Source organism: Alligator mississippiensis, chromosome 10 (genome assembly GCF_030867095.1).
Source record: "Alligator mississippiensis isolate rAllMis1 chromosome 10, rAllMis1, whole genome shotgun sequence".
Taxonomy (NCBI): Eukaryota; Metazoa; Chordata; order Crocodylia; family Alligatoridae; genus Alligator; species Alligator mississippiensis.
Genome location: NC_081833.1, coordinates 9,026,586 through 9,046,308, shown reverse-complemented (window position 1 = coordinate 9,046,308; position 19,723 = coordinate 9,026,586).

Genomic DNA, 19,723 nt, shown 5'->3' with positions numbered 1-19,723 from the left:
AGTTTGGCACCTGGAGAGTCATGCTGAATAAGCAATTTCTGAGTATCCACTTAGATCACAGGTGTGTGAGGTGTGCAAATAGATCCCTTGACCTATTTCTGATGCCTGGCTTGTTTCCACTCTTGCTTAGGAAGCCAGAGATTTCAGATGCTTTAAATCTTGTACACTGGATAAAAGATGTCTCTATTTCCTTAATTACACTGTTCCTTTAATGAATATCTTTGGACAAACCCTAGGACACTCTGGGCATGTCTACATGTGCATTTACTTTGCAGTAACTTACCACACAGTAAGTTACTGTGCAGTAAGGGGCTTTTACTCCGGTGTCTACACATGCAGGCATTATACTGAAGTAATGCTGGGTGTGGACAACTTGGGAGTTAGTCCCAAGTCAGTCTAAGAGGGTTACTGCTCAGTAAGGCATCTACATGTACGTTACTGCACAGCAGTGGCAATGTGTAGGGGGTGCAGGGTGCACGGGGGTGCACATGCACCCCCTGAAAGCGCTGGTGCACCCCCTGACAGGCCACATTCCCTTCTTCAGTGACGGGCGGGGGGGCAGGTGAGAGTGGCGGTGCCCCCGCTGCGAGCGCTGGCCAGGGAGTGGAAGCGCTGCAGTCACTTCCAGGAGTGCTGCGGCCACTTCCTGGTCAGCACAATCGGCCATGGGAGGACGCCTCTCCCCCATTTTGCTGACTAGTCACTGGGGGAACATGGCACCAGTCGCCCATGCTGCACAGTAACTACTTGGGCATAAATTGCTACCTGCATGATGCAGGTAGCAAATTTATGCCCAAGTTGGCATAAGTTGCCATAGTTACCGTGCAGTATGGGCATACACGTAGATAACCAAATTTTTGCACAGTAGCGGTGCACGCGTAGACGTACCCTCTGACAAGTAAATACAAATCCTGCCATATATAACCAAGACAGTCTACTTGAGTAAAAAATATTCTTTCATCACAAACAGCTCTCAGTTTTGGTGAATTTTCCTTTTTATCAGGGACAAAATCCCCCCACCAGTATTATTTAAGTGATATACAAAGGCGTATTTCACTAAAGTAAATGGTGCCTGGCCTACGACAGTACAATGAATGAACTTGAGAAGCTCAGGTCTGATTCAAAGCCACTTACATCAATGGGAAATGCTCCAGTTCACTCCAGTGGGTGTTAAATCATGCCCCTAGGGCTGGCAGGCTTGCTTACCCACAAAACTAAAATCCAGCCAGTCTACTTTATCTTTTAAAATGGCAAACCTTAGACATGATGCTGAAAGCCTCACTTTAGGATGTCCCCCTCTATAGAAGAGATAGAGTAAGTTTTTAAGATGTATAAAAGAGATATAGTAAGTTTTTAAGATCGGGGTGGGGGAAGGTTTACAAACAAGAATCATGAAACGAAGGGCAGTGTTTCTAGTATAATTCAGGGCTCCTTACCCTACCACTTACTTCCATTCAGTTTACCCATCTGATAAATGGGCATGATTCTACTTTCCTGTCTAACAGAGAGAGTGTTTGGAAAGTGCTTTGAGATCCCTGAACAGAAAGTGCTATTTTTTATCCCCATTCAGATAAACAATAGAAAAATTTTACAACTCCTGAACAACCACTGACACAACGATGTCAATAAAACAGAACCTAATTTTGGAAGACGCACAGAGTGGTAATATTTATGGCCCTGGTACAAAAAAGGTGTGCATGAAAAAATGCTTTAGATCATAGTTGCAATTCTTCAGTTAAATTCATGGAAACTGCATAACTGATTTAGATGGGGAAAAGATCTATAACCGCATTTAACTTGTATCAATGGTGGGTAAAGGATAGCCTTCTTAACAGTAACTACAGATCCAATTCTACCTTTGGTGGGGATTTTGCAGTTAAGGGCTGTAGGACTCTGTTCTATGCTTTTTAATCTTTTGGACAACTGTGGCTTTAACATCCTCAGGAATTCAACTTTACACTGTTTTATGTCATCATAGCCAATTCAGTGCAACGCTGCTTTGTGTCATGGTAGTAATACTGTTCTGACAGTTGGGTTTATTATTTACTTCTAAGAAATAATCTTGCTCTCCTCCAGTCAGATGGAGAAAACAATACATTTGCTATTATATCCCTGTTCCTACTGGCCTGGTCTCCCCGCAGAATCACTCTTCCAGTTCTTGAGAGATCAATGTACATAAAAATGATCTGCCAACGCAGACAATAGGCTCGTCCCCTCGTGACCTTTCTGATGAATCCTCACTGCCACCGGGTCATAAACTTTATAGCATTTATTCCAAACAAGGGCCTGCTGTTCTTCAGTGGTGGGGGGATAGCCGAAATAGGGTAAAGACAGATTCCTTCTTGTCTCTTTAGTTGAAAGGACTGGGTTTTTTGTTATGATTCTGCTATTACTGCACTATTTTTGTGTGCATTTTTTTTTAAAGAAGCTTGACTTCATTTTGTTTCTCTTCTAATCTTTCATCAGATGAATTATCCAGAAGCGTTTTAGTCTAACAAATTTTGGGTCAGATCGAGTTGGAGATCTAGTGGTTCTGGCTCATCTGTTCTTGTCCAGGGTCCCTTGCATGCTTTTGCTAAGGGCAGGCATGCCAAGACTTAGTCTACGGGGTACCTATGCTATGTATCCTTGAGCCTGGGATCTTCTTGCCTCCGAATATGACAGAACTGTAGAGACCGACACAACTTTCTGGGATAAGACAGGCAATGGCGCTATGTGGACAAACTGTAATAAGGAGAAGAAGTGAAACCAGCTATGCCTGTAGGAACAGATGAACCCACTCTTATTATATTCTGTTTATTAAAAGTAGGCATCTTTTAATAAGCTTAAAAGAAAATGCTTGTGTCATTTCATCATGTAAGAGCATTTAGTTCACTGGAATAGAGGTATCACTTGAACAGGCCATTGATAATACTGCAGAGTAGAGACTGCTAAATCACTCTCACGCAAATGCCAAGGAAACTAGAACAGCAGCCCGAGAGGATCTCTAGATCTGGACTCTAGAGACAAGATTCACAGAGACCTTTCTGGCGTAGCAAAGTGGGTTGCAGCAGAGTTATGCCAGGCAAACAGTTGGAACATGTGAAGCTTTTATTTTCTGTGGGCCCAATCGAAAGGCACAAAAAGGCTCTTCATTTAGTGGGCTTGGTTTAGCCATACTCTTTAACGGCCTTTGGAAGGACCCTTAGAAACTTGCAGTCCAATGGGACTTTGAAAGCTGATTTTTTGGGGAGTCAGCAAGCTCTACTGCCACAAAAGCCAAAGGATCTTTTCACGGTCAATCTAGCTGCAAGGCACAAGGTGTGTTTTGTATAACATCATAATGTCTCAGCCAAAAGGCTAAAAAGGTGCCTATATCACACCTGGTTCAGGAGTGCACGTGGAGTTGGGGCACTGAGTTTCAGAACAGCGCTCCCTAGTATTGCACCGCGGCAGATGTGCCCTTGTCGCTCTTGCACTTGGAGACCTCCTTGAGGGTGACCTATGGGCAGAAGCCATCCCAACGGGCGACTTACTGCTCACTCCCTCTCAGCCTCGGTCGGGGAGGTTGCACCCTGCTTCAAACTAATTCAAACTACCTTGACTGTACAGTGTGGGGCTCTAGAGTCCACTCAAGCAAGAGTCTTTCCAGCCATGTCAGTGAACTTTGGATCAGGGCCTAAATATCTCACTCTAGGACTGTAACGAATGGCCGGCGGTGCACTCTGTGGATAGGGTCATTTCCCACTGGGGCTGCAAAACATATTCTCTTTGGCATGGTCTTGGCTTTGACTTACCCTCATGCATTCAACTACCACTGAGCCAGACACTCAGCCCTAGCACGACTAAAGCTTTTACTGGCTTGACTTATCCACCTTTCTGCATGCACTGAGATATCACTGCTGAAGGCTGTGTTTCTTTCAGATAATCTTTTACTGAGTGCCAAAGATGTGAAAGCCACTATTGAAAGAAGCTGCTACAACATTTTAGAAGCTGCATTTCCTGGCTGCTTTGTCCCCTCCACCCAGCAGCACAGCCACATGTGGGGGAAGAAACCCAAGCCTATGCCTGTGGCCCAAAGCAGCGTGCAACACTGCTGCTACTGTTTTGGCTGAGCTTTTCCAAGCACAGTGGCCACTAGAAATATGGGGGGGTCAACAACTCCAAAACCTAGAAATATTCAGTGAGCTTAAACCCGTGATTTAGAAACTGCAGAGTGTGTGACAGGCTGTAAACCGTAAAGCCTTAATTTCAAACAACGGCATGGCATGAAGTAACCTTAAAGGAAGGGGGAGTACAGGACCTGGTGACTTTTTACAGCCCTGACAAGATCTTTCTCAAATTAAAGTCACTGGATCTATGACTTTGGTTGGTCTTTTAAAGCTGCCCCAGTCTCTTTTCCTCTCCCCCCCCTTCAAAACCCATCATTGAGCGGATGGTTTTAATTCAAGCCCCGATGTTAGGGAGTTTGGCACTCACACTCTGGGCTTTTCCTCCTGTCTCAGCGTCGGAGAAAGACCCTTGTGCCCACTCCTCAAGCTGTGCTTCAGACCTGTCCAGGATTGTTCCCTGTAAACCGAGTTCATTGCTAGAGCTGTCAGCAAGTGTACAAATTGACCCTGAGACTTCAAATACTTAAAATAAAGGAAAGGCACATAAACATCCACATTCAATAGGATGCGGGCACTTTTGGTTTGCAGAGTCAGCAGAGAAATCCTTTCCTATCACAGATGAAGGAACTTTGGGCTTAGACCTAAACAGCTTGCATTTTCAATCTGCAATTCAAGTCTGGCATGTGTCACTGCTTACAGAAGAGCCCATGAATCAAACAGAAATCCTATGGATGTTGCAGCTGAAATCAAATACTATTTGTTAGGGAGCTTTCATGGTCCAGGTGTAAAATCTCTAATAAATGTTAGACACAAGCCAAGCACAGAAAACCACCCTTTAACTTGACAACCTGTTAACTACAGGGCCACCAAATACAAAGAAACAGCCCTGCCATCAAGACACATGGTATTCCAACCTGACACCCATAAAACTTATATTAAGCAGAATGTATGCTTTACCAAGGCATCAAAGCTGCATTTACTGCACACTTGGAATAATAACACAACTCCTGCAAAGGACACTTTAAGTGCCAGAAAGAAAGCTAAAAACTTTTTTTTTTCCTGAAGCTTTTAAAATGTTCTCAACTCAGGTCTAAATCTGGCTTAATTTAGCAGGGAGGAAATCATCACTGCCCTCAGTGGTATTGCTCCAACTAGTAAAGTAAGTGTTTTTTATCCTGAAGGAACATGGAAAATGACACCTATTGAGGACGTAGAAATCTTAGAGTTCCTTGGCTGTTGCTGTCATTCTCCATTTTTGTGAAAACTTTAAATATACAGGGCCAGAGAAAAAAGTCCTGAATCATACTCAGTATGGGGCAATAGCAATCCTGGGCCAGCTTTCCAGTTAGCTGAACATTATCCCATCATGGTTAGGAAAACATAGCTCACATGCCATAAAGGTTGCTGCACATTTTCCATGATGTCACAAGATCATAAATGATATGTCGTTACTATGGTCAAGTCTTTTATGCAATGTCTTGCTCTAGACTCTGGTGCTGGGTATTTTTAAATTGAACTCCTATATTCCCTGGAGTAGGTTACTTCACAAGCGGTGACTTGAGCAATATTTCTTTTCAATGAAAAATGACACATCCAGTTTAGCAATGTGATGGGATTTCTCTACTCCCTTTGGCTCCTTCTAATTCTTTCTACAAAAAAAGGATGTTCCTTCCTTGGCTGCATTAATAAAGTATTACCATTGTCAACCAGGGAAGAATATTTACATTTTTGCTGAAGTTTGTGTTATGCAGCAGGGAACAGTGCAGCAGGAGACAGAAGCAAAGAAGAGGAAAAGAAGAATTTCAGAGTCTGAAAAAGAGAGGGGTGAGGAAGGGGAAATCCATCTTTCAGTTCTTGTACGATGCAGGCAATTACTATACTTGACACCCTGCAATATTTCATGACACCACCCAAATTCTGCTGAAGTCAATTTACATTGACTTCAATGGGCTAAGGGAGGAGGACCTTGGCTAAGAGGTCTTTTAAGTGCTCCAGCCCCGCTCCAACCAGGCTTCCTAGCAGGATGATGTACAACAAGGGTGAGCAACCTACAGCACAGAGGCCACATGTGGCATGGGAAGTCTCTGTACATGGCAAGCAGCAGGCTGGAGAGGGGAAGGCAGCACAGTGGCAGATAGGGCATGGAGCAGAAAGCAGAGCATCAGATCAGGGAGGGATCAAAAGGCAAGAAGTACAAAGCAGAGCAGCATCTTGGTGAGGGAGCATGGGGCAGGGAGCAGAAAGCTATGCAGCAGATCAGGTAAGGGAAAATGATTGAAGTGGCACCCTAGAACAGGGCTTGTTTGGCACAAGTATAGGAAGGAAATGGGAGCCTATCCTAAAAAAAATCAGATATTTTGGTCTTGGTCCAACTGGGTCAAATGCTGGTTCTCACCTAGCCCCCAGTCTTGCAAAACATTTGAGCACCTGTGTAAATGAATATAGGTGTTAGTCTTTCCAGTAAAGTTATGCATATGTATTACTGTTTACAGGATCAGGGAATTATTTTCTACTCAGTCTTTACACAGTCACAGCTGCTACTGAAAGCAATTGGCCAGATTATCTCAGTCATGCTGGTGTAAAATGGCCTATTTACAGCAAAGTTAGTGAATCTACTCTAGAGTTACACTGATGTGGCTGAGAGCCGAATTGGGTGTCCTGACATCAGCCGGGGACTGTTCTGCCACAAGACTCCAGGTGGGATGAGAAAAGCCAGATGTCAAAGGAAGGACCCTGGATCTTTCACTTGTCACATTCCTCCAGGATCAAGTTGAAAACCAGGTTCCTGCAGCCTTCGGAGGGTCCTGGGGTTGGGACTGACAATCAGCTGATTGGTGGTCCCAGCCCTGGCACCGCACTGGAACCAGTTCAAGACTCCGGTGCGGTGCCAGGGCTGGGACTGACAATCGGCAAGAGGCACTGGAGTACATATTACCATGCAACAGCTTGAACGTGTACTAAGTGCCCCATGTGACAAGGCCCTTGGTTGGTACAATGCTGTATATGGCTCTTGAGCTACACCTGTCATAGTCAATTTGTTCTGTGACTAGGGTTAATTCTGGCTCCTCTCCATGAGCCTAAGACCTGAAATGGAGCGGGAATGCCACTCACCAGAGTGTGGTGGAAAATGTCACATTTTGCAATTCTCTTCAGGCCACTGAAAAGAAATCTGCAGCGGGTCTGTACAAGGCCTGTAGAGACCTGGCTGACTCAGTTTTCCTCTTGTTTTAGAGCCACTTAGCTAGACAACCCCTTATCTTAAGGTTCCACTTATAAAAGGTTAAAAAGTGATATTTTAATAAACACTTAATTGCTTGCTAGAGAGGAGGCCTGCACGAAGCAGCTAGTATTTGATTCTGAGTTAGGATTTGGCCAATTCAGGGGACAGTGATTCGATTTGGTGATTCAAATCACTGTCCCGAATCGATTCGGCTGAATCTCTGAATCACCGAGGCCCATCCCCTACCCCTCTCCCAGGGTGCTGCCGGGTGGGAGGTGATCCCTGCTGCCCCCCGCTGCCCCATGCTGCAAGGAGGGCTCTGCACAAGCCCCCTGGCCCCCCTCCCTGCTGTCACAACCTCTCCATGGCTGCCCTGCCTGCCCCAGCTCTAGCCCGTCAAGGAAAAAAAAAAACCCAAACCCCTGGCAGAGCTGGGAAAGTGGGCAGGGGTCAGGGGGGCTGGCGGAGTAGGCAGGAGATGGGGCTGGTAGGGGTCCCCCCATGATCCCCTCCCCCCTCCGCCAGCCTCCCCCCTTCCCGTCCCCTACTTACCAGCTCCGAGTTCGGCTCCAGCTCCCTGCTGCAGCAAGCAGGGGCTACCCGAATCATCGAAGCTCTCCAAATCTTTTCCGAAGATTTGGAGAGCTTCGAATCGATTCGGACCTTTTTATTGGTCCCCTGATTAGATTCTATTTGGAGATTCGGTCACCAAATCGGGCCAAATCTCCTCCGAATCGAATCAGCACCCGAAGCTTCGCACAGCCCTACCAGAGAGTTCAAAAGCTAGTTTGCTGACAACTGTGACTTTTAATGTTCGATAAGGAGCATGTTGATCAAAGTGCACCACTACTCTGCCTTCTGCCTGTCTTCAGACTAACATGGCTAACTCTACCTCTCCCTGTTTGGTCGCCTGTCTGAATTTACAAGATGTGAAGTGGAAATGCCATGCAGTGGACTATGTTACAGACAATTTATGGACAGGGAGAATGTACTCCTTTATGTGCTGCTGAGCCAGGCCTCTCTAACAGGTCTCTGCACAGAGCCCCTAAAGGGGTTCACATGAACTTGCACCAAACCTAACCTAAACCAGACGGTCACAGCTAGTACTCCTATCTGGAGAAACAGCTGTAGTCCATGTCTCCCTACCCCAACTTACAGCAAAAGATGCATCTCTTCTAAACCCCACATAATACCCTCATGTGACAACTTATTGCTTGGGCTTTGCAGGGGGGAATCAGGATTTACCAAAATTCTCCTTCCATCAGTATAGCAATGTTCAAACGGGTGCATCTATACGTGTGCTTTACTGCAGAGCTGACTAATTAGCTCTGAGTAAAGTGTCACTGTCTACATGTGTGCCTGTATTAGGGCACAGTAAATTAATTAACTCCTCTGTAGGATAGTGCTGTCCAAGATAAGTACTATCCTACAGCACAGTAGTTACATGCATCTAAATGCACATGTAAATGGTTACTGCGGCTCACTGGGGCACAAGGGCGCTAGAGTGCAGGAGCTACCTGCTGGCTACCCCAGCCAGCCCTTTTACAACATGTTGAACCAGGCAGAAACAGCCCCAAGCCTGGCAGGCTGACCCCTTGGGTCCCTTGCCAGTTGGGACTGCTCTGCCCTGGCTCAACGTGCTGTGATCCCCAGTGCATGCATAAACGCTGCTCCTGGGAGCAATCAACTCTGGCGCCAACTGTGCCAGAGTTTATTGCTACGTGCTAATTGCATGTATAGATGTGATATGCCACTGACATGCTTTCAAAGCAATGAATCATATCCCTGCTTCCAAACTGATATTTTTGCTTGTCCTGTAACTTATCAAATCATTTCATTTCATTACACCAGGTGCCTTTTCATTTCATACCTATATTGTAGACTTGATGCAAGCATCATCCATTTTAGCTACTAAAATATATACACAACTTAGAGACTTCCCTCCTTACATTGAGGGCACGCTTTCACTGCACTGGAGGTCGTGGTGTTCTCAGATTTGGAATCCAGACCATGCTGTCTTATTTGTTATTTACTGCACTAGCAAAAAGGAAAAGGGCAGGAGATATAACCAGAAACTAGCAGCACTACAAACTGGATGGAGAGAAATACAGAAGGAATATGAAGTATCACTTCTGCAGTACACAGTCAGTCATATGTATGAAAAAAGGACCTCAGAACAAATCTGCTGAATTCTCCAGCCTTTTCATTTATGCTCTTTGAAATTTTCTCTCTTCTGAGCTGGAAACAGAGGCCCACAGACCACTGCTGACCTCCGCCATGTCTCTTGCTACAAAAATAGACCACCCTTTGCATTAAGCTTCAACTTCTAAAGAGGTGATGTTTTATAATTGATAAATTATGTTCTAATAAATGCTTAACGACTTGTTAGAGTGTCCAAGCAGTTCTATAAGCGAGCCATATTTCGCCCCATTCTGGGGTCCTGGTTCATATGATCTATTGAAGGCAATGCAGATAAGGAAGGGGGCATAGATGGGTATCTGTTTGTCCAGAACAGCATAGTGGGATATTTGTGTCGGGGTGGCAAGTGAGGGCAGAACTGGTCTTACTGCCTTTCTTTACACTGCTTTTCTTTGTGTCAAGGGCAGAACTGGCTTCTGCTGGCCCTGGAGTTAGGGAGGTGCACTGCCTTCATCGCTCCCTGAACAGGATCAGCCCCAGCGTAAGGATGAAGAAACACAAGCACAGCAATGGAAGTGGGGCTCTGGGAAGAAAGGATTTGAAAGCGGGGGAGGGAGGAAGGAAAGAGTGAAAAACAATATTAGATTTCTGCATAGATTTTACTGCCTGTTGCCACAAGAAGCACAGGAAGTATATGTGAATGTTTTAGGCATAGTCTATGCCAATGCTTTTTGTATTATGTGCCTGATTGAAAACGAATAGGGAGGACATAGTGGAGGATACTGTGTTTCACGTCCATCGCTCTAATCTAGTCATATACTGAGAGCCTCTAGCAAACAGCATCCCTGTCTTGCTAGAGAGATGCTTCCTCTGCTCTTGCTTGCTATAAGCAGACGTTGTCAATGGGCGATGTCAAGCCAGTGGGGGATGAAACTTTAAAAAAAGAAATCAGTATTGTTGTTTATTTCTCCGTAATTTTAAGGAGAAATGAGTTATCTACATCCAATTCAGGCAATAAACCCCACTACATTTATACTAGATTTGAATAATTTCTGTGGCTTTCCTTGAGAAAAAGCATTAGCAAGAGCAGATGCGAGGGTCATTATCTTAACGATATCACAGAAGTCTGGGGAGTCACAAAGGCTTTCTCGCCTAGTCAAACTGTCTTTGGGGAATCTAATTTGCTAGTGAGGTATAATCCCAAACAAATGCTTTTCATTATGGAGCTACATGAAACAGTATCAGTTGAACAGGAGGACTAGGTCTTTGAAATGTAAACACAGTAGCTCCTCAAGGTTACATCCATTGATTTGAATTGAAACTGCCTTGAAAACAGCAGTTTCCTTAGCAAAGCCATAACCCTATCCGGGTTGCAGCCATGCTGGTCTAGAGGAAAAAGGAATCAGGATTCATGGTCAAGGTGATATCTTTTATTAGACCAGCTAGATCTTTGCAAAAAAAAAAAAAAATATATATATATTTATATATATATATTTTAATATGACTACATCCTGCTTAGCTTACCACCAAACAGCTTGGAGGTGAAGAGACTATTGCAACTTTTCTCTGAGCCTGATCTGCATATAAATTGAACTGTTCCAAACCGGAGATTTTACCATCGAATCTCCTATGAAATATGAACTTTCATTTCTGCACAGGAGACCTCTTACAATCTTTTCTCTTATGCCTGAAGAAAGGTGCTCATGCCCCAAAACTTGAAAATAAAGATTTATTTTTTCTCCTTTTTTTCCTTTTTGCAAAAATCTAGTTGCAAAAAATAGATATTGCCTCTACCATGAGTTTTGATTCCTACTTCTATCGGTACATAGAAGCTGCTTTGCTTCTCTGTCTTCTACTTTGCCTTCCTTTACCTTCTTCCTTGGTCTCAAAAGAGCCTGCAAGGAAGACAATGCCCTTCCAGACCTTAAGTGCAAAGAAGTGAATCCAGCTTGTTACCAAGCTAAATTTACTATGTGAGTTCAAATGGGCTTCTGCAGCCTCCTTGAATCTGAGCCCCAGGCTTGTGTGAAACCCAGAGAAAGTCACAGGGGTTCAGTCCGTGTTGAGGCCCAAGATCTCCTAGGAGGCAAGATGGACAAAAAATGATTATAGGTGAAGGGAAGCAGAAACATAGTTATAATATACACAACTTCTCCCTACCCGTGCCTCTGAGAGCAAGCTGTATAAAGAAATTTAACACATGCAAATTATTTTATTTTACATTCAATCACTAGGCCTGCTAACCAAGGTAATGTACACTCTGGCTAAGAAACCAAGGAACAGTAGATTGTGAATCAGATGAGCCTGAATGACAAGTGACTTGTATGAGGAATTCCTTGTGTTCATACAATTATCCTTGAAATCAGAGAGAGAGAGCTGCTGAAAACAGAGAGTATCCAGTTTTGTTCCTCTCCTGGGCAGAAAGGAGATCCCCACCCCCTCCTTTTTTTTTTACATAGAGACAAATTAATCAATGGTGTAAAGCCTTTTTCTTCAGTAGGATGATACCAGGTTATCCTGTTTTATACCAAATGCCTCACTTTACATAACCTCCATTGCCAAGTAGAGGTGATGAAAAATCAGTACACGTGCTCTGCGTGCTTATTTTAAAATACAAAATTTTAAAATACCAAATCTTGCACCTCTCTAAAGCTTTTTTATACTTTGGGTAACTTTCGTAGATCGCTGTGTGAAGTGCAGCATAAATCAACAGATACATCAAATTAATATATTTTGAAAGTTGTCCTCAAAAGCTATCCTCTGACCTTCAGCTAACAAATAAACAGTGTCTTGGCCCTCACAAAGAGCTCACCTGCTTTGTGCATCTAACCCAGGGGCGGGCAATTATTTCGGGCGGAGGGCCACTTACTGGGTTTTGGCAAGCCATTGAGGGCCTCATGACAGGCAGCCAGGGACAGATAAATATTAATTTTCTAATTTTTTTATAGGCCCCACAGGCCAGATAGAATAGCTGTTGGGTTGCATATTGCCCACCCCTGATCTAAACTGAAAAATAAACCGACAGTTTCCAAAATGACTAGTGACTCTGTGGACCTTCATTTTTGGATGTCTGACCTGGGCCGCCCCTTCACTAGCTCTCAAGCTGGACTCCCAAAACTTGACTTACACAGAGACTCAAGTCCAGTATCTATTCTACACCCAGCACTTGTGAATGGTGGCAATTGCGGGAGTGAAACTGTGATGTGAATCTCTCTCCTTTACTCCTGTAGATCTGCAGTTCATAATCATGGTCCTAAATCCATAGTAATATTCTGTTGTGGTAGCATCTTCTAGACCACTAAAGCATCCCACAGCATTTTTAAAGGGTAGCAATTCATAGAGTATCTCCAATGCCTATTACACAGGCCACACAATGGCAATGACATGGTAATGATTTTCTATGGTTTTGACCAATGTATTTTGGACAGACTAGCACGGGAATTCATGTAAAGGATTTTCACTCTTCTCACCATTCATTCTTCCCTGCTGCATTTATAGTTACAGTGAAAATATGTCTGTTCCCATAAAACATCAGCTGATTGTTTCATTTGTTTTTAGACCAAAACAGCAGACATGTGAAGCGTTTTTAAATGAGTTTCTTTGGCAATACTTCTGCGCTGAGCTATATCCATGCCACAGCATTCTCAACTGAGATGTATATCATGTCAAACTCCCAAATAACATAACCAACGACATGTCTGATTTGGCACTGTGTTTTGATAATGCAGGTGATAAAACCAATTAAGCAGGAACAAGATCATGCAGATAATTTTAAAATATACTTCCTTGAAGAAGATGGTCCCCAAATCAAGGCAATTGGTGTGTTATTCCTATGCTGAACTCACTCTGCTAGGAAGTGTGTATTATTCTACTTTAAGAGCTTAACAGGTCTGTATACAGCCAGTCAGATGCCTGGAAGGTAACAAAAAAGAGAGAAAGAGAGACTCGGGATACAGCACAAGGATGAGAGCAAGCATACAAAGTAATATTATAGTACACAGATGATGGACAAAGTTATAGTATATCATCTGTGTTCTGTTCCTGGTTGAATCTAATCTCATTTTCTAGGTTTTTCCACCAGTTTTCATAGAATTATAGAAAATGAGGGTTGGAAGGGACCTCAGGAGGCCATCTAGTCTGAGCCCTTTGCTCAAAGCAGGACCAGCCCCAACGAGATCATCCCAGCCAAGGCTTTGTCTAGCTGGGTCTTAAAAAAATCCAAAGATGGAGATTTCACAACCTCTTTAGGTAGCCTGTTCCAGTGCTTTAGTGCCCTCCTAGTGAGAAAGTTGACTTGTTTTACTTTTGACCTTTAATCCTGATTCAGGATGAGAAGAATTTTTAAAATCTTGACAATTTTCACTGGATGGGAAACTACTTCTGGGCCCAGATCTGGCCGCAGAATGAACCGAAGCCAGACCTGTGAAGCTGCTCTCGGTATCGTTTACCAGGTCCTTGGGCCTGTGTCTGCCCCTAACCTGCTGTGTATGTTGTTGCTCTGCCAAGAATGCATTAGAGTTGTGGAGGGCTTATTAATGCTGTCGTGCACAGCAATTTAATATGCAAATGACCCTGTAAATTATGCTGCTTAGGAAGGGAAACATGTCACAATGAGTGGCTGTCCCTCCCCAGGCCTGATGAGCCGTGTCTCCTTTGGCTGTATATATACACATCCACGTCCCAAAGGAGAAGCTGCTGCATCCCAAAACCTAATCTCATTTTCTAGGTTGACATGACTTGTGTATGGGCAGAAAAGCTGCCAAAAAATTTCTCCCTCTCCCACTTTTACAATCTTTTCTCCAATGCCTGATGAAGGGTGTTTGTGCCCAAAAGCTTGCAATTAAAGAATTTTTTTTTTTTTTTTGCAAAAATCTTGTTGGTCTAATAAAAGAGATCATCTCTACTACGAGTCCTGATTTGCCTTTCCCTCTCTCACTGTTCTTCCCAGGGCTCAGGATCCCAAACCCAAGCTTGGTATAGCAAAGACCTTTTGAAGCAAGACTGGATGAACACGTAGAGGAGAAACTAACTTAAAACCCCTTAATAGCCTCCACTGTGAAATGCTCTGGTTTGGATTTTTGATTGTTTTTATGTTTACCCTAAAAACCTTCTATATTTAATTTCTGGGAACTAAGCTATTTAAAGTGATCTTCCAGACACTCCCATGACGCTGTTCAAGATCAAGAGTTTCTACTTAGACACGAAATATTCTGAAATCCTATGGCAGGGGGTTTAAAATTATTTATACGTGCAGATTCCACCCAGCCAGCTCCATCGGACAGGAAAATGGAAAGAACATAAACCCTGGTTGATGACAGCCCTGAAAAGACCGCTACAGAATTCGATAAGGGGCACTTCCCTCATTTGTATTGCAAAGATGTCTCCTTTTTTTCTTTTGCACCATAAAGGACCTGTTTCCATATTTGCTATATAACATGTATGAAAAGATTGCATTTAATTTTGCAGGAACTGCTCTTAAAATACACAGGAACTTGACTCTTTGAGGGGGTACAGCATTGCGAAAAAAAATCTCTTTGAAGTTCCTAATTAATTTGTATTTAATCATGTACTTCACCTTATCTCTATAGGGGCACTTCCACAAGGTGGTAGTGATGATAGGAGAGATGCCGTTGGAGGCTGCCTCACCAGCCCCAAAAAGGAACCAGCGCCACACCTAAGTCCATTTCAGCCGTTTCCTCAAGGCACAATTTATTGTTCAACAAAACGCTCCTAGGTAACATCAAAGTAAGGCAATTTCCCTAACGAACACAAGCAGCAGTCCCCAAAGGTCTTTCCTTATTGGCCTCCCACACTTTTATAGAGCTCTGATTCCCAGAGCCACTCTTCCTGGAGTCCTCTATTCATTTCCCCCCTGGATTTTCTCCTTTTCTTTGATCCTAAGTGGCTCTTATACCCTTATAGACCTGGTTTGTAGTCGCATGCTCCCCATCACATGCTTCTTGAATTCTTTTGCAAATCAGTTATGCTCTGAGAGTTACACTTTCAGTTGTATCTACCTTTGGACTTGTCTACACTACAGACCCCCTGCTGCAGTACCTATTACTATGCTTAGGAGAAACAATTGTGTATGCCAACAGAAGTTTTTTTTAGTGGGCACAGCTACACTGCCTCCCTACGTGGCTTATGGTGGACAGAAGTACTCTTCTACCAGAATAGCTGCATCTAGACCCAGCATTTTACCAGCATGTCAAGAAGCTAGCCATCACATCAGAAAAATGAAGCCACTGAATGGTGCCTCGGTGCCACTGTAAATCTTACCCTCTATGCCCACCGGTAAGACAGGACTAATAATTGCTGATCTTTGAGGAGTCTAAAGTTCATGCTCACCCAGTGCGGTGGAAACAATTGGCTTTGCAAGAATTCAGAGTTACAGGCCTGATTTATACCTAAAGCAAATAGGGCAACTCCACTGAAAGCACACGAGTTGCACTTACATCTGGCCTGAATTTAGCTCCTTTGCAACCAAATCAGGAAGTACTAGACATCTTGTAAGAAATCCTGTTCTCATTAAGGTTTTAGTCCAGTGCATCGTATAACTACCCACATCTTAGAATATTTTCTGAATCCTGGTTTTGAGGCTTTTACCACACAGAAGCTTCTGTTTTAGGGCCTCAGCGAAAACCCACCCAAATCCATCAGGCTCTTTTCATTGATTTCCATGGGCTTTAAATAAGACCAATGGGTTGAAATGATTTTCTATTACGCCTTCCAGCCGGTTTAACACTACCTACCAAGGAGAACTAATGGTGACAAGAATTATACTGGATTGCCCTAAAAAACAACGCCAAGATAATTAACAAAACAAATCAAACCACACAGCCATTAATCTGAACAAATGTTTTCAGTACTGGAAAGTGGTAAGGTGAGCAAATTGTTGCCCTAAGAGCAAGGTGACAATCCCCTGTCCCCGTTCCAAAGCAAACAAATAACAGTGAAATGTAACGTGATGCTTGTTTCCATCGAGGGAAAACATTTTGTCAGCCACCCTTCCTCTTGAGAGAGCCTGTACATTGTTTCCTTGTAATCCGAGACCAACAAGTATTCGTGGTAACCCGTTTAATGGTTCCCAGAGCCAGCAGTTGGTCAGTAGTTGCAGATAGGTGTATTTGAAAGACAAAGAATAACTGCTTTACCCTTCAGTATTTACTTTGATGCAAGACTCTTAATGAGTTTTACAACTATTAAACTGGCTAATTCTCACAGCCCTCCAGGAGGGCAAACATGCCCGTTTTATATACAGATAACACGAGCCCCAAAGCGATTAAAACCCACACTCTTAAAAGTGGTCCCTAAATTTGACTGCACAACTTAAGGCACTGATTTTAGCAATGGCTGAGGACTCACAATTTTAATTCCGTTCTGTAGGAACTGCTGATGCTCTGTGGGCAGGGCAGAGCATTAATACACATTATCCTATTTTAATGTGCATTAAGGCATCACAAAAAACCCTGTGTTAAAATATCCTATTTTAATGTGCATTAAAACATCACAAAAAACCCCGTGTTAAAATATCCTATTTTAATGTGCATTAAAGCATCACAAAAAACCCCGTGTTAAAATATCCTATTTTAATGTGCATTAAAGCATCACAAAAAAAACCCGTGTTAAAATATCCTATTTTAATGTGCATTAAAGCATCACAAAAAAAACCCATGTTAAAATATCCTATTTTAATGTGCATTAAAGCATCACAAAAAACCCCGTGTTAAAATATGCTATTGTGCCCTTTTCTAGTACCTCACAACTGAGAGCAATTGTACACACGCATGTGCCGCAGTGGCGGGTGCTTTGAAAAGTGTCCGGCGCTGCAGTTGTATAAGCAGCAAAATGCTTGTCAGCACTGAGAAAAGGGGAGCGGTGCACTTTTGAACACACACACCGGAGGTGCCTTAGTTCAAAAGTGCACCACTGCCATTTTCTGCGTGCTGATGTGCATTTTGCTACTTATACAACTGCATGTGGCGTAGTGCAGTTTGCATCAGCTCGCATGCGGAGCAGACTCAATTAATCATGTCTGCTCCAAAGCAGAGGATCTCTGGCGTGTCCCTGCACAAAAATGCATGTGTATAAATGCCCTGAGGTACTAAATTTAATATGCATTAGCAAAAGTGAATGACTGAATGTGTAGACGTGCCCAGTGTCTCTCAGAATTAGGCCCTAGATATACCGGGCCCCTAACATAACGAAGGTATAAAAAGTTAGAGGATATTTGTGAAAAATCAAACAGAACTGACTTGTTAAGAGATGCATGTAAATCAACAGCAGAGCTGGGAGGTTAGACATGCCAGGTACAGACATTACACTTTTACCAGTGTAAGTGATCAGAACTGGTGTATACCTGTAACAGAAGTTCAGCACGCACAGACTGGTTTAAAAATGGCAGAACCCAGTATAAGATTTGCCATCCCCCCCGACTAAAAGGCGAATGTATGTTCAGTTAGCTACTGATCTAAACTATGCTGCTTATAGAAAACCACATGACTCACTTCTGCCCCAGGCTTTTTGAATGTCTGTATCTAGCCCAGGAACCTTAACTGGTATGCCTATACACTCAACCACACGCGATCTCTAGCCACCCAGGCTATTACAGACCAGCTGATATTGACTGGAAACGTACATGCAAGAAACTTTGTGGGCTGCTTTACAAATAAAATAAAGCACCGCCCCAAATCACTTGTAAAAACAGTTATGTTTCCTTGATGTTTTGATGAAGGAAATAGTTCACTTTGATTTCAGAGTTTCTTTATAGCCTTTGAGTGGCAGGCAGCCCTTTTACATTATTAATCATCCGTTTGAATTTGATGTCTTTACTCCAAACTAAAAATTTTTTTTTTGTTTTGAGGGGGAGGGCAGCTTTGAAAATCCTAGGAATAAAGCAACTCATAACGCTTACAAGATAAAACATTACACTTTTTCCCATTGAACTTTTGGGGGTTTTATTTAGGGCAGTCTTGATTTTAATCACAAATTCTGTCTAATGTAGGGGGGAAATGCCACAAATGCTTACTAGAAGAGTTCTGTATCATAATACAATGAACTATTAAATGAAATGAAAAGCTGACACACACAAATGCCTGCTAGGCAGTATCATTTTATTTTCTCAGGGCAAAATGCATCCCTTGATAGGGGACACTTGAAAACCTGTGCACTGAAGGTCCGATCCAGTGTCACTGGGAGCCAGCTCCCTGTTGGACTTTTCACCCAACTTTGCACAAATATAAATGACAGCACAAGGTGCAAAGCATTGGCAGGCTACATGGAGTTGCAGCTGTTTTCATATAGTGACACAAAGCCCTTTACCTATCCGGTTCAAGGAGTCAGGCTTCCCACAAGAGAGTTACTAGTATCTTCTTTATATATCACAGAGCAGTAAAAGATCTACTGGGGCCACAGTCTCTTCAACACTGGGTCTCCTGCCCCATCTGTGAGTAGCTCGGGTGAAATCCAGATCCCACCGATTCGCTAGAATCAGGATCGTACCTGGATGTATATGGCTGCATGCAATTTCTTGACTTGTCTAATACCCTTTATATCTTCTCCTACACTTCTGAGCAGAGCCAGTTTCAGAAAACCTCGGCCTAAGTATTTGCATATGAGCACTTAAGCTGACAGTTGGAAACCACAGTGCCAATAAACCCATTTTCCTCAGTTCAACCAATGTTTAAAAGGCCAAGCCCTTAAAATTCATACCTTCTACAGACATGCTTTATTTGTTTAATGAGACTGGAAGATTGCTTCCAGGAGTAAATGAGAGCTGACCACGGTTATGTATAAACCAGTTTTGGCAGCATACATTACATATCACTACACGCAGCTTGTGCATGCTGTTTCTAATTCAGAGCATATTACTTAGAGATAGTGAATGAGTTCAGAAGATGTCTTGTGACTACTGCACCGTGCCATGAAGCTCGTCCTCACTGCAAAACTGATGTACCCCTGGATTTTGAGCTCTGATGCATCATGGCTATTCACTCTAATTGCATAGAAAGTATCTGGATGACTGATGCATCATGGATATTCACTCTAATTGCATAGAAAGTATCTGGAGCTGCTCCCCTGCTGGAGTGGATTTACAGAAACATAAATCTGGACCAACTGGGTCTACATGAGATGCTTACTGCGCATTACCCTAATAATACTGCGCAGTAGTGTGCCAGTCAAAACCCATGCTAATAGCGTACTGCTCAGTGTTATTAGGCTAATGCGTGCAGTAAGCATCACAAAATATCAGCGCACTGGTGCTACTGTGCTG